Below are 16,624 nucleotides of genomic sequence, written 5' to 3' on the forward strand. Positions count from 1 at the left end.
TAAAAGCATATTGACAAATATAAAAACATATTGACAAATATAAAAACATATTGTTAAATATAAAAACATATTGACAAATATAAAAGCATATTGACAAATATAAAAACATATTGACAAATACAAACACATATTGACAAATACAAAAACATATTGAAAAATATAAAAACATATTGACAAATATAAAAACATATTGACAAATACAAAAACATATTGACAAATATAAAAACATATTGACAAATATAAAAACATATTGACAAATATAAAAACATATTGACAAATATAAAAACATATTTACAAATATAAAAACATATTGACAAATATAAAAACATATTGACAAATATAAAAACATATTGACAAATATAAAAACATATTGACAAATATAAAAGCATATTGACAAATATAAAAACATATTGACAAATACAAAAACATATTGACAAATACAAAAACATATTGAAAAATATAAAAACATATTGACAAATATAAAAACATATTGACAAATACAAAAACATATTGACAAATATAAAAACATATTGACAAATATAAATACATATTGACAAATATAAAAACATATTGACAAATATAAAAACATATTGACAAATATAAAAACATATTGACAAATATAAAAACATATTGACAAATATAAAAACATATTGACAAATATAAAAACATATTGACAAATACAAAAACATATTGACAAATACAAAAACATATTGAAAAATATAAAAACATATTGACAAATATAAAAACATATTGACAAATATAAAAACATATTGACAAATATAAAAACATATTGACAAATATAAAAACATATTGAAAAATATAAAAACATATTGAAAAATATAAAAACATATTGACAAATATAAAAGCATATTGAAAAATATAAAAACATATTGACAAATATAAAAACATATTGAAAAATATAAAAACATATTGACAAATGTAAAAGCATATTGACAAATATAAAAACATATTGAAAAATATAAAAACATATTGACAAATATAAAAACATATTGACAAATATAAAAACATATTGACAAATATAAAAACATATTGACAAATATAAAAACATATTGACAAATATAAAAACATATTGACAAATATAAAAACATATTGACAAATATAAAAGCATATTGACAAATATAAAAACATATTGACAAATACAAAAACATATTGACAAATACAAAAACATATTGACAAATATAAAAACATATTGACAAATATAAAAACATATTGACAAATACAAAAACATATTGACAAATATAAAAACATATTGACAAATATAAAAACATATTGACAAATATAAAAACATATTGACAAATATAAAAACATATTTACAAATATAAAAACATATTGACAAATATAAAAACATATTGACAAATATAAAAACATATTGACAAATATAAAAACATATTGACAAATATAAAAGCATATTGACAAATATAAAAACATATTGACAAATACAAAAACATATTGACAAATACAAAAACATATTGAAAAATATAAAAACATATTGACAAATATAAAAACATATTGACAAATACAAACACATATTGACAAATATAAAAACATATTGACAAATACAAAAACATATTGAAAAATATAAAAACATATTGACAAATATAAAAACATATTGACAAATACAAAAACATATTGACAAATATAAAAACATATTGACAAATATAAAAACATATTGACAAATATAAAAACATATTGACAAATATAAAAACATATTGACAAATATAAAAACATATTGACAAATATAAAAACATATTGACAAATACAAAAACATATTGACAAATATAAAAACATATTGACAAATATAAAAACATATTGACAAATATAAAAGCATATTGACAAATATAAAAACATATTGACAAATACAAAAACATATTGAAAAATATAAAAACATATTGACAAATATAAAAACATATTGACAAATACAAAAACATATTGACAAATATAAAAACATATTGACAAATATAAAAACATATTGACAAATATAAAAACCTCTTGACAAATATAAAAACATATTGACAAATATAAAAACATATTGACAAATATAAAAACATATTGACAAATATAAAAACATATTGACAAATATAAAAACATATTGAAAAATATAAAAACATATTGACAAATATAAAAACATATTGACAAATATAAAAACATATTGACAAATATAAAAACATATTGACAAATATAAAAACATATTGACAAATATAAAAACATATTGACAAATATAAAAACATATTGACAAATATAAAAACATATTGACAAATATAAAACATATTGACAAATATAAAAACATATTGACAAATATAAAAGCATATTGACAAATATAAAAACATATTGACAAATATAAAAACATATTGACAAATACAAAAACATATTGACAAATACAAAAACATATTGACAAATATAAAAACATATTGACAAATATAAAAACATATTGACAAATATAAAAGCATATTGACAAATATAAAAACATATTGACAAATATAAAAACATATTGACAAATATAAAAACATATTGACAAATACAAAAACATATTGACAAATACAAAAACATATTGACAAATATAAAAACATATTGACAAATATAAAAGCATATTGACAAATATAAAAACATATTGACAAATACAAAAACATATCAACAAATACAAAAAGATATTGACAAATACGAGAACATATTGACAAATACAAAAACATATTGACAAATACAAAAACATATTAACAAATATAAAAACATATTGACAAATATAAAACATATTGACAAATATAAAAACATATTGACAAATATAAAACATATTGACAAATATAAAAACCTCTTGACAAATATAAAAACATATTGACAAATATAAAAACATATTGATAAATACAAAAACATATTAGCAAATATAAAAACATATTGACAAATACAAAACATATTGACAAATATATAAACCTCTTGACAAATATAAAACATATTGACAAATACAAAAACATATTGACAAATATAAAACATATTGACAAATATAAAAACATATTGACAAATATAAAACATATTAGCAAATATAAAACATATTGACAAATATAAAAACAAGAAAACGAGAAGAACAAAGGAACGGAAAAAAGAAAGAAAACCTAATATAAAAAATGAAGATTAAAATAGAAAAAAATCTAAAGAATGAAAGAAAGACAAATTAGATTGGAAGGCAGAAACAGGGGAGCAAATATAAATAAATTGTAGAATGAAATACGTGCAAAAAAATGGAAAATAGACAGCGAATATTCATAGTCAACAAAAAGACAAATATATAAGAAGGAGCGCATGAATACATGAATGAGAAAAGAAGTACGAAGCAAATAAGGGTAGATAAAGGAAAAATAACACTGAAAGAATGAAAATTTTAAACGTAATAAAAACTTAAAGACGTAATAGAGAAACAGATTTGAGAATTATTCAAAGGTAATCGCAAAACACAGTTCTGTGTAAAAAGAAAACCCTGCAATAGGCAGATAATAATAAAAGACGAATAAAATAAAATATAATAAAATAAATAGATAATAACAATAACAAAAGTGTGATAATATAAAAATATTTAAATAATCATAAAAGAATAAAGAAAGAATCAAAATATAAATTAAAAAAAAACGGATATTAAGAAATTAGTACAAAAATAAAACGTCAAACTATATAAAAAAAAAAGAATCCGAATAGAAATCTTTTTTGACTCGCTTTTGTCTATCTTTTCTATATTGACCGACATTGAGTGGAAGAATAATCTTCTCTGTTCATCGTTGCTAATTCTTCTTTTAAACTGCAATAAACCATAGCCGATCAACCGGAAAAACACCGTCAACACTGAAGAATGAGCATTAAACATAGAACAAAATCTTCGTATATTTATACGAGTGTCCGTCTGTTTATCCGTCGGTCTGTTTGTCGGTTTCTCATGTTTAACGTTGAATGCGCCAAAGAATATTTATACTCGTTTGTTAGGATGTGTATCTACCTAACACGACATGAAGATGCGACACAAGGTTATGAAAGTGAGATTTATAAAACCAGTGCCATAGATGAAGAGCAAAAATGCTTACGAAGGCTCATAAGCATTTTTCGATAGAGGCAACTCAGAAGATTAGTAATAAACGAATCACATATCAAAGGGCACAGTGGATCTCTTAGAGCTATATGGGGCACTATCTCAGCTATCAAAGTACAAACCCCATTCAAAAATGGCCCAAACTGGTGGGTTTTTGAACTAGGAAAAAAAACGCAAGCTCTTGGTATGTCACGCTTACATCTGATACGGACGCACCTTCACTGTTGCCACTTTAGTGATTTCACTGTTAAATTTGGAGATTTAGTTTGGAATCTAGCTAGTAAAATTTGATTCTAGCGATTAACTTATATTTTATGAAAAATCAAGAGATTTACTTTACGACACATGCAAATCTAATTTCCGATTCCAGTTAATCTACTTTCCGTATTCATTCCTCATTACCCATCATGTGAGACTATATCCTAATATATCTTGAAACTATAACATACAGAGACCGGTACACGTTGTACATCTTAAAACATTATAATATCTAAAACATGTTGATCTAACGTACGTATAACTAGAAGGATATCATTAAAATCAATTTTACAAACGATGGAATTATCCACAAATTCTATGTCCCGTAATGACGAGTAAAACGACCATTTAATGCTGCATAATCTAAACCTCAGAAACCTTTATTCGAAGATCGACCAAAATTCATGACATAAAATTGATTAAAGAAGATTCTAAAATCGAGGCTTAAACTTAAGTGGCTTAAAGAAGAAATCGAAATTTAGGAATCATGTTTAACTGGTGAATGTAAAGCGCGCTTAAAATTCCATGCAAATGTGCAATATTTTCAAATGGTATATTTTGCTCATATTTCTCCTTAAATGAATCCAACAAAACTACAATTTATTAACTGATTTCTGATATTTATTTACTTTTTCAAAAGGAGTAAAATAGGTTTCCATCCGCTGTTTACTCCTTTTTAAAAAGTAAATAAATATATAGCACATATTATACACCTTTTTACCTACTCTTTTCTTATTAACAATAATGCGTTAATTAGTTTAGGTAGTTCGTCTTGTACATATAAATAAACATATTTTACATCAATAACCCAATTCGTTCAGCTTCTACAGGATCAGTTGAGCAACATGCGGGCGAGAGTTGTCATCGAGGAGAATTGGTCTCTTCATATTGATCAATGCCGAGCTTCTGGTGCATTTTGTCAATTTGTAGGCATCAATAGAGACAACCCCATTTTTGTATTTTATATAAAATCTTATTTACAATCGTCAATACTGTAATTATCGCTGTTTTTTTTTTTCTTGCGTTTCACCGGTTTTAACAACAACAATAGGGAGGTGACGGTTGCTAAGTGGTTAACGACACGAACTGAAAACCTTTGTGGTCGAAATCAGTTAGTTCCAGGTAAACACTGCCACTCAGTGATGTTGTCAACCTTGTTGCCTCTGGTACGTACGCGATGTATTTCAATGTGCGTTTCTAACTAAATAGATACCGGCGAAACTAATGGCAAGAAAAAATATTCTGATTCATACAGAATTAAAGAATTGTGTTTAAAATAACAACTATTTTAATTAATATACAATTGAACTCTGGGTCATGTTTCTTATAAAGGGAAATATTGCTTGTTTCTGAGTCGTAATCTGTCTATCTAAACGTTAGCTAGTTTTCACCTTGAATTATTATCCCCGGCCTTCAGGATGCTCATGCTCTGTCTTAGTTAACGCCTTATACCAAGTAGCTTTATGCATTATCCAGCTGAATTTTCATTTACAAAAAAAACAAAAAAAAAACTTAAAGGCAATATTTGCTATTTCTTCATTTTGCAAAAATAAATGAAAATTACAAAAAAAATAAAGATCATACGAAACATTTGTTACAAACTTATCCATACTGTATTCAGCTTGCAATTTTGACCATCTATGCTTTGAGAAGGGCTTAGTATAATGTTGGTGCAAAAACAATATCGTTTTCTCACATATATTACTTTATTATATGCTTTCTGCATTAATTCATCTTTCTCCCTCTCTCTCTCTCTCTCTCTCTCTCTATATATATATATATATATATATATAGAGAGAGAGAGAGAGAGACCCATATTATATATCATTTTGAAGCGCGTGTTTCGCTCAATCAAGTTTAATTATTCCTTACCGTTCTCAATCTCTTCATTCATTTTTGCATGCTTTTCGACAGCATGGACAAAATTCAAATCTGCACGATTATCTTGTTTCAGTTCAAACTAGGCCGAAAAGTTTATGATATCAATCGTGCGTTTGACCAAGGAACCACAAAGTAACGTGGAGCACAACGGTTGCTTAAGAAATTTCGCAATGATGACGAGAGCCTCGAAGATGATAGCGGTCGTGGTCGGTCGAGTGCAGTTGATAACAAACATTTGAAAGGCTTAATTGAAGTCGATCCTCCCAAAACCACACAAGAAGTTGTTGTTGAACTCGATGTCGATTACTTAACAACTGTTCACCATTTAAAGTAAACAGGGAAGTCAAAAATGTTGGATAAATGGGTACCGCATGAAGTGAACGACAATAAAAAAAATCGTCATTTTGAGGTGTTTTCTATGCCTTTCCTGTGCAACAAAAATACCAACGAGTTGTGACATGTAATCAGAAGTGGATCCTCTACGAAAACCGGCGACGTTTGGTGGTTGGATGCCGGAGAAGATCCACAAAAAGACGAAATTGCACCAAAAAAGGTAGTGGTGATTGTTTGATGGTCTGCAGCCGGTCCTGTCCTCCCGGGCTTCTTGAATCCGAGCGAAACGATTATGGTGTAGAAGTACTGTCTACAAATTGACGAAATGCACCAGGAGCTCGACATTGATCAATATGAAGAGACCAATTCTCTTCCGTGACAACGCTCGCCCTCATGTTGCACAACTGATCATGTAGAAGCTAAACGAATTGGGTTGCGAGACTTTGCCTCATCCGCAGAATTCTACTGACTTCTTGCCTATCGATTATGACTTTTTCAGCATCTCGACAATTTCCTGTGCGAAAGAATGATTCAAAAGCCGAGATGATGCCGAATCGGCCTTAAATAAACTCATCGCCTTCAGAGCTCCGGATTTCTATGCTAATGTAATAAATAAACTTGTTTCTCGTTGGCAAAAATGCATCGATTCTACTGGTCAATTATTTCGATTAATAATGTTTATTATTAGGAGTTATGATCTTTTGAAGTTGAAAGTCAAATACTGCATTATTTTTGCACCGACATAATAGGTTGAATCTATTCTTCCAACTATCCTCTATCGAGATTTCTTTCGTTTTTCTTTATTCTCTAATAAGCCTTTTCATCATTTCCCTTGAATCCTTTCTCGCACTCACTTATCTTATCTCTGACTCTCACTTGGCTAAATCACAAAATCTAATTTCCCAACTTGTTCTCTTGGGTGTTACCCTTTTTTCTGTCGTATGATTTCAAGTCTTCCCGATTTACTATCGATCATTACCCCTTCCCTGTAAACAAAGACACCTGTCAGAACATTATCTCCTTTCCTCCATGGGATTAGTAAAACCATTTCATTTCTTTTCTCACATTCATTCAAACTACACTATGTTTTAAAGTATCTTCGCCGTTATACAAATTTCATCTGAACAAAATATTGCATATATTTTTACAAGCTAGTCACCACTTATCAATGCCCGAAGGCCACTCGAGGATAAGGGTTAATGAATGTAATGTAGCAGTTTAGTAATTGTTAATGGTGCAGACTGGGTAGAATGTAGATTATTTAAGAAGACGGCCCATCAAGGATTTATTTACATTAGACTTGAAAGCCACAATATTATAATCGGCTGGGAATGAAACAACAGTTTACATACGGACAGTTCAAGGGTAAAAAAGCATTGTTAATGTAGTCTGCGTTTAGATTTAGATTTTAGAAAGAGAGTGAGGAAAATTGTTGATAGTGGTTCTAGATAGGCAAGTAGGTGTTATGGAAGTTTGACAAGAGTTGAATAAAGCTCAAACCAGATCTTGCTATGAAAATTACCATAGTCTCGCAACGTCTCTTCTGTGAAAAAGCAACTGCAAGGAAAACTGTCGGAGTTTTTCTGAAACACACACACACACACACACACACACACACACACACACATATATATATATATATATATATATATATATATATATATATATATATACATATATATGCATACATAAAAGCGTAATAAAGAGAAGTCAATGATCATTTTAGAGAAAGGGTAATAAAGATCAATGATAATTTATTTTAAAAATCTCACAGACCCCCAACGAGTGTCAGCTTGTAAAATGAACGTTAACATTACAATGATGATGATGACGTCAGCGACAACGACGACGATGACGACGATGAAGATGATCATCATAAAGATGATGATAGTTATTATTTTCATTATTATGACAAGGATGCTGATCGGTAGACGCTTTTGTTTTTTTCTCATAATTCATGTGGAGGTCGATGAAGGATAAATGGTTAACGACACCGATTGCAAACCTGGATGAACAAATTTCGACTTCATTTAATTCAACAGAACCACTTTTATTTAGGATGTTCGCAACCTTTATGTGTCTTTCTTTTAAGTGCTCTAAGTCTATCTAACAAGAATTCTTACTCGAAGGAAATGGAGAAACTCAATATCAAAACCAGAAGCGCGTAAATCATACAGAATGAGTGAAACCATAATCTATTTTTAATGGCGACATCTGAGTGATGAGTAAATGTTTTCTATTAAGAAGATCTTGTGAGTAGAAACTCCAGAAGACGTTAAAAATGTCTAGCATCATCAAAATATGCACACAATGACCTTAACATATATCATACACATATGTTATACTATCGACATCTCTAAGTGTTAAAAGTATAGGAGAAAGGCAGAAAGACAGATGGTATAAAGAGGAAACATGTTTATTCGAATGATAAAAATTTGTTCACAATGAAACAGAAAAGAAAACGTAAATCTTATTGCTGATTAATGTATATCGATAATTGAATAATAAAGGGCAATATATTTAATTTTAGGAGCGGCAAAGAGTTTCGCGGCAATTCCTGACAATTAGCGGTAGTTTGGGTTCGTCATGATTGACGACAGTGCCCATTTGCAATCAGTTAAAGGCAGAATGTGGCTTGGTCAATATCGGAAAAGCTTTGACAGATCGAGATATGGTCTCAATAAAAAAAACCTCTCGCTTTGAAGGTAGTTTCTCACGATGGTGGCCCAGACGTACCCGGAACCTAACAGAATCTGTTTTCCACGTTTTTTTCGAGTCGTGTAATATGTTTTATGTACATTTGAGCCAGAGAACACACCATTTGACAGCTGCCACTGTGAGAGACGACGACACGACAATAGAAGAAGATGAAAGAGAAGATGAAAAGGAAGAAGATCAGAGAAAATGCGTTGGGTCGGCAGTTGTCGAGTACGGTAACACATGGTATCACGCATATACATAATTATCGTGAGAACGATAGGAATATTGTAAACGTTGCCCAGTCGTAAATTACGCTTAAATTTAAAGTTTTAATTTATGCAAATTTCGCATTTTATATTATTGAGTTAAACATCTATTGCATATTATATGATATCAAATATATATGTGGCCCTGGCGTATATATTATTATAGACCCAGTTTTTTTATTGATTATTATATTTTATCCGTTATATAGAATGATTTCAAAAGTTTATTTTTATAAGACTTGGATGCTATCAGCTGGAATTGAAAGCAACACGTTTAGTGCCTACGTCAGTTCAGTTTAAGCTATCGATAGATGAATATTAACGCGTAAAAAATTAAGCAACTTTAACTTATAAATGTATATTTGCATACGCGTAGAAGTAACAGGTTTAGCCAGCTTACTCCTGTCAAGTTAATTAATGTATGTGCTACAAACCTTTCTAGCGAATAAAAATACATTAATTATAGGTGATTACAAATTACTCAAGATATAACGAGGTGCATTTAACAACATTACAAAGAGTAAAAACATTGAGACTTATTTTAATACACGAAAATTTGGGACCCTTTAAGATATTATACAGTAGCGAAACACATTCTAAACTGCGGAAAGACTACATAAAGACCCGTTGTCATTTCGTACGCTGATATGCATCTGAAATATAAAGGAGATCGATAGAAGATAAAGAATAAAAAAGAAATAAAAAAATAAAAAAGTGAAAATATAAAAATACAAAACGTTCACAAAAATCAATAGAATAAAATGAATGTAAAAGACTTGCAAAATGTCCGTCAACATCTACATGCGTTCATATAAGAATACACAAAGCACGCCTGCATTCGTACATACACTCAATATTATTATTCAAACAATCTAGCTTGGATATGGTTGAGAGCAAAATGTGTTTACCTATAATCTATGAATGACTTAAATTATAAGCCTAAAAATAAAGAAGTAGCTAAAAATAATTCTCTTTGGAGTTAAATTAGGTAATTGAGACATTTAAAATAAAAAATAGCATTATAAAATATTACATATTTATGAAATACTAAATAATAAAAAAAAAACGTAAAAAAATATTAAGGGCTATGATATTCATATTAAATATTTAAACTTTTCAAAACTCTGAGGAGGCATAAAAAGTTTTAAGTTATTTAAAAACAAGAGAAGATGATCTATAGATAAGGTGTTTTTCATTTATACATAGTTTACATATTTTACATCAAGAGATATGTTGGAATGAGAAAATTAAAACCGTGAAGAACTCAAAAATGGCAGAAATATGGAAAAAAAGGAAACAAAAGTATTAATGAAATATACTGAAAATTTTAATAAAAGCATTCACAGAAATATGAAAATTACAACAACAGTGAAAACCAAGAAAGAGACAGGCTCAATTCTCACAAATAAATTTATACATTTATGAAACCATCAAAATGTTTATTATTATTTATTGATACCCTTCTGTCCTGTGAGGCAATGACATTCTGCACCTAGTTTGGTTAACTACAGCGTCTGTTATGGTTAAATAGTCCTGTTTTCGATTTGCAGCTACGTTGGCAGATGCTGCAGTTATAGGCAGGGGTAGAAATGGTGAGGAAAGCAGGGGTGGACTGTATCCTCTCTCGCCTGTAGGTATTCTGTTCTTCATTTTGCTTTTATCTCTTATTTTCTGATAATTTGATGCCGTCCTTGACCTTTGCTCGCCAGGCTGTGCGATCGGATGACTTTGGCTTGTGAATTTGTGGCTGAATGCCAGAAGTCTCAAGGCCTCTGTTGCAGGTGTCCTTGTAGCGCATAGTTGGTCGTCCGATTGGCCGTTTTCAAAGACCAGCTCATCATAAAGGATTTCCTTTTGGATGCGACGAATTTCCATACTGCACACATGACCGAGCCAATGCAAGCGTCTCTCAACTATAATAGCAAACATGGTTGGTATGTAAGCCTGGGACAAGAACCATGTTTGTGGCTCGATCCTGTCATAATATGCCTAAAAGACGTCTGAGGTTGCGCATTTGGAAAGCATTCAGTTTTCCTTCTTGGTGTGAGCACCAAGTCCAAGACTCATTACCATAAAGAAGAGTACTCAGCAAGCAGGGATGGTATACTCTCATATTTGTGTTTAGTGTCAGGCAGGTGTTGTCAAACACTCACTTGGTTAGACGAGGTATGGCAATGGCTGCTTGGCCTATCCTATAGTTCTGCGTCCAGGGACAAGTTACTGGTTATAGTGGAGCTGGGGTATGTGAACTTCCAGGGTGTGGTCGCCAAAAGTGATTTTGGGGGAGGTGTTTATATCTTGGCTTATGATGTTGGTTTTCTTTAGACTGATGGTGAGAGAGAACTCTGCACATGCGTTCGTAAAGCGGGAGATGAGTCGTTGAAGACTTTCCTCAGAATGAGCAACGACAGCTGCACCATCTGCAAAGAGAATCTCTCTAATGAACCTATCAAAAATAGTATTGTGTAAAAATGACCATTATAAAAGTAAAACCTTTATAAAAAAAAAAGATGCGCATGTATGTATCCCCCCAGTTAAATGTTATTTTATATGAATGTGAGATCAGACAGAAAATCGTTGTAGTATAGACACTTCAAAAATATAGCCATGATACTGGTATCTATTGTTTAGTCCGGAGAAGATTATACACATATACACATGAATCCTAGTTGATAAAATGTCAACTTTAGACAACTAAAAGTATATAATTATTTATATCGAGTAAGGAGAAAATGTTTAAAATTAGCTTGAATTTATAACTATGTCTGCACGTAAGAATAATTATATTTCCCTGTTGAAAAATATTTTGGTCCCTTAAATGTATTATTTCAATTTGTTTCCGCTGACGTATGCTGAATCTGCTGTTATTTTTTTTTTCATTCCTTATGAAAATGTTTATATAAGACTGAATATATGTAACCTAACCGTTACCTGTCAACACTCGGAACCCACACGTTGTATGCGGACAGTCGCAAAGAAAACAAATACAAGAAATAAGTTGACTCACCTTTTTTCAACAACTGCTATTTATTGATAGGTACTTCCAAAATAACGCCTTGACATCGCTCAAAATCTTCTCGTACTTCAATGTGCTTAACAAGACTCTGCCGTGTCGAACACGTGGTACGCTTTGTCCGGCCATGTTTAGGACATCCTTCCCTAATGTTCTTGTATCACGTGTGTAACACATCTATTTCTGTCTTTTTTCGGTGACGTTTTTCTTCTTTATATATTTGTTTTTACTTTTCTCTTCCTCGCTGCTACGTCACCTCCCCCAGTGCCCAGCCATTTGCATAAGTTGGTTGTCGTACAGTCGCTGCTGCTGCTGCTGCTATCATACGTGCATTCGTGCTCTGTTACATATAGTGTTAGTTTATTTAATGCATAACAATTTAAATTATATTAAAATACTTCTAGTAATATTTGATATGATTTATCAGTGCATCTTTAGATGGTATGTTCGCATATGAGATACAATTCTAATTTGAGATCCACACATTCTATTACTATTCTGGCATATGCTGTCGTTTGGCAACTGTGCGTTTTGCTGATTTGCGTGACGCATTATCTTTGCTGATCTCAGCTCTTTATCATAATGACGTCACTTCCGTTCGAAATTTTCAACAAACCCCTTGTTCCTTTACTCCAGACCGCTCTTCCAAGTTCACTTTTCACCCATGTTATATAATCAATCCACATCCCTTCAACTCTTCCTTCAAATGATAGTTATAAAGCTTACCCTGTCTTGTCCTGTCTTCACATTAAGTTCAGAATAAAATATAAGATTGATCACTCAAACAATTTTTTACAATTAAAGTCTGTATACTAAAGCAATCGGACTCTTCCGCGACGCTGATGCTAGTTCAATGTTTTTGCATATTACTTTTTAAAACATTTCATAACTGGTATTATTATGCAATTATGGTTATGTAGATTTCAAGAGCTAAAAATCATTTCTCTTCTATATTTGGTGATCATCAGCTTTTCCATTTATTTATTTTTTTATCTAACAGACAAATAAAGATATGCATTTTTCTGTTCTTCAATTTTATAAATTTTCTATTTAAGTCTTGAGCAATTGTTCCTGTTTTTAGGAATAAAAATGCTAAATATATTCAGTTCTAAGTGACAGTCTTCTTAAGTTTGAACGACCACTCATAAGTGTGGACGATAGTAAGAATGCAAGCATTAATTGCTTAAGACTTCTATCAGAGCATAGCTGAAGCGACGAGATCAACCGAATCTGTTGATTAAATAAAAGATTCAGTTCCCTAATTCGTGCAGATTGCCGAGTTCGATAGAAAGATTCCCAGATCAACCAAGACCCATCTGAAAGAAGTTGAAGTTTACATCGGCCGAAATGTTGATAGAACATCTAAGTTGAGAACATTTGTCTCGTTAATCAAAATTAATCCAAATGGTGCAAATGCATAATTCTGTTTTTTTTTTTTAAATTTTGGAGGTGAGGATTGATTGTTTGTAATTATTTGGATTATTCAGACCACTCTCCCCTGTAGCAAATGGCGGACGGCTATATGCAAATGCATACGAAATGACGTCACCTATAGAGAAACATCAAAGGTAAAAGGAAATCACGTTAGATACGAAGATAATGTTAAAGATCACGTGAAAGTAGTGAAGAACCTTCGAGATTACGGAGATGGCATCACGGCTGTAACAATGTGAAAATAAATGTCATTGTTACAAAAAAGTTTTTTTCTATTCTTTGTCTACTTTGCGACTGAGCTCACAATCGGTTTGATCCCGGAACAACGTTACACTCATCTGAAGTGTTTTCTTAACAGTGTTTCCACCAAATCCTAATTCCGTCTATTTTTTACATATAGTTCGTCGAACTCGGGAATCTTTTTGTCTAAGTCGGAAATCTGCATGAACTTTCGAACGGATTTAGAGTCTTAAGTAATTCACAATTATGATTTTTGTATTGCCCGCACCGAGGATTGAACTTGCACCCACTACAAGAGTTTCATTTAGAACCGTATTTTTACGTAGTATTTTTTAACGCTATACCACAAGTCTTTACAGAAATATTCCAGAGGTAAAGAAAAAGATCACAAAGTTCGACAAAATGCGACTAAAGAAAGTCAGAGAACTCGCTGGGTTAAACTTTGCAAGAATAACACCCAAGATGAGAACATTTTTCCGAAAAATAAAAATAATACAAAAAGCGTGATTTTTCAATCTTATTCAAATGTGAACTTCATAAAGTTTTGAAACAAAGACAACAATGCTTAACACAATATGGCAACATGTTAGCCTCTAACAAACGGAAATGAAATTACACGTGGAAGCGCTTGGCGAAGTGCCAGGCTTTTTGATGTTTCGATTATACGGTATAATCTTGAATATGACACGTTTTCTTATCAGCTGATGAACGGCCATTGCACCAAAAACGATATCTATCCTGTACATAAATAACCTACTCGTTATGGCTTGTGCGCAATAGTTTGCAGACGGTCTTCAAACTAATGAACCGAGACGAGAATGCGTTAATATAAATATCTATCCACTTGGTAAGTCGCCAGCATTACTGACGCTTTAGATAAAATACTGTTTTCCAGTGAAGACATAATGTCATTGTGCCAATTGTAATATCGAATAGAACATGTATCGGGTCGGAGAAAAGATATAACTAGATAACCTCGGGGTGATCGGAAAACAGTAAGATACAGAATAGGAGTTATTATCTTTGTTGGAATGAGGTGTAGATCAGCTGCGTAGGCATACGCCCGGTTCCGGATGAGAGTAGAATTTATTAGATTATTGCAGGTTTCAGATTAAAATTAAAATCATAAAAGTTGTATTGCTTTTATGTTAAAATATGCCGATCAAACGATGTATTTCAAGCGACATTAGTAAATTCTTTATAACCGAACAACATTTAAACTACTTCCTATCCCAATATTATCCTTACGCTAAAGTAACCTTTGATAAACCCTGGTCTAAACCTTAACTAATTTTAACCTCATCCTATCGAAATACTTTTCTTATATTTGAGCTGGTGAATCACTCTTCTATTGAAAGGTTTTCGATAAAGTGCAGAAACATATCTGTTATTTAATTGGCTTCACTATTTTTCTTCTCTTCAACCTTTATTTCATAGACTTTTTAATTTAATAATTTTTAATAAGAATAAATGTTTAATTTCAACTGTATCTCTCGCGGTTGACGGTAGCCGAATTGTTCAGGTCCTTGCTAATGAAGCCAGACATGACTTCTGTTGCCGGGGTTCGAATCTCTCGACTGGTGTTAATTGTGATACCCTGCAATGATGATCCCCGAAAGAATGTAACACTAGTGTTTGTAGGTATTTAATGATTATTATAGTAGATAACACATACGGACACACACGCACACACACACACACACACACACATATATATATATATATATATATATATATATATATATATATATATATATATATATGTATATGTAAACGCCAAAAAAAGCCTGGTGTATTCACCGTTTTTTTTTTTAATTCCAACCCGTTCAACTCGTTGGTCTAGTAGCCTCCATCGATTCACTGTTTGTATACATCATATTCATAGATATTCATATTCCAGAAGACTGCAGGCTTGTGGATCTCTTTTTTATGACTCTTTCCTCTTTACTATAGCGTTTTTTTTTAATTTTGTAAACTAAGACTGATAGTCATTTTCTGTCTTTGCGATAATTTTATTTCCTTCTTGTTAGCTCCTTATATTGAGTGGCTTCAAACCTTGTCTTGGGCGATTTCCATTTAAAAGAAAAACTTCAGTTTATCCCTAACAGTCAGTTTTACTTTAATTCAAAAGCTGTACCAGTACCTTATAATCAATTAGTGATCGAAAGAAGATAGAGGAAAATGACAGTGCAAACTTGTGGGTCAACCTGAGCGAAGGTTCTGCCTTGCGATTAACAACATTTAGAGAGTTCACTGTATATATAAAAAAATGCAGCAATTATAGTTACAATCTCTTATATTATATAAAAGGAACTTTGTCTGCGTGTGTGTGTGTGCCTGTGTAAGTTTGTTCCCTATAGAGTCAGGAACGACTGGGCTGAGATTTTTTTAACTTTTGCACGAAGGCATTTTATA

This window comes from Euprymna scolopes, chromosome 17 (assembly GCF_053919585.1).
Source record: "Euprymna scolopes isolate OS-2025 chromosome 17, ASM5391958v1, whole genome shotgun sequence".
Lineage (NCBI taxonomy): Eukaryota > Metazoa > Mollusca > Cephalopoda > Sepiida > Sepiolidae > Euprymna > Euprymna scolopes.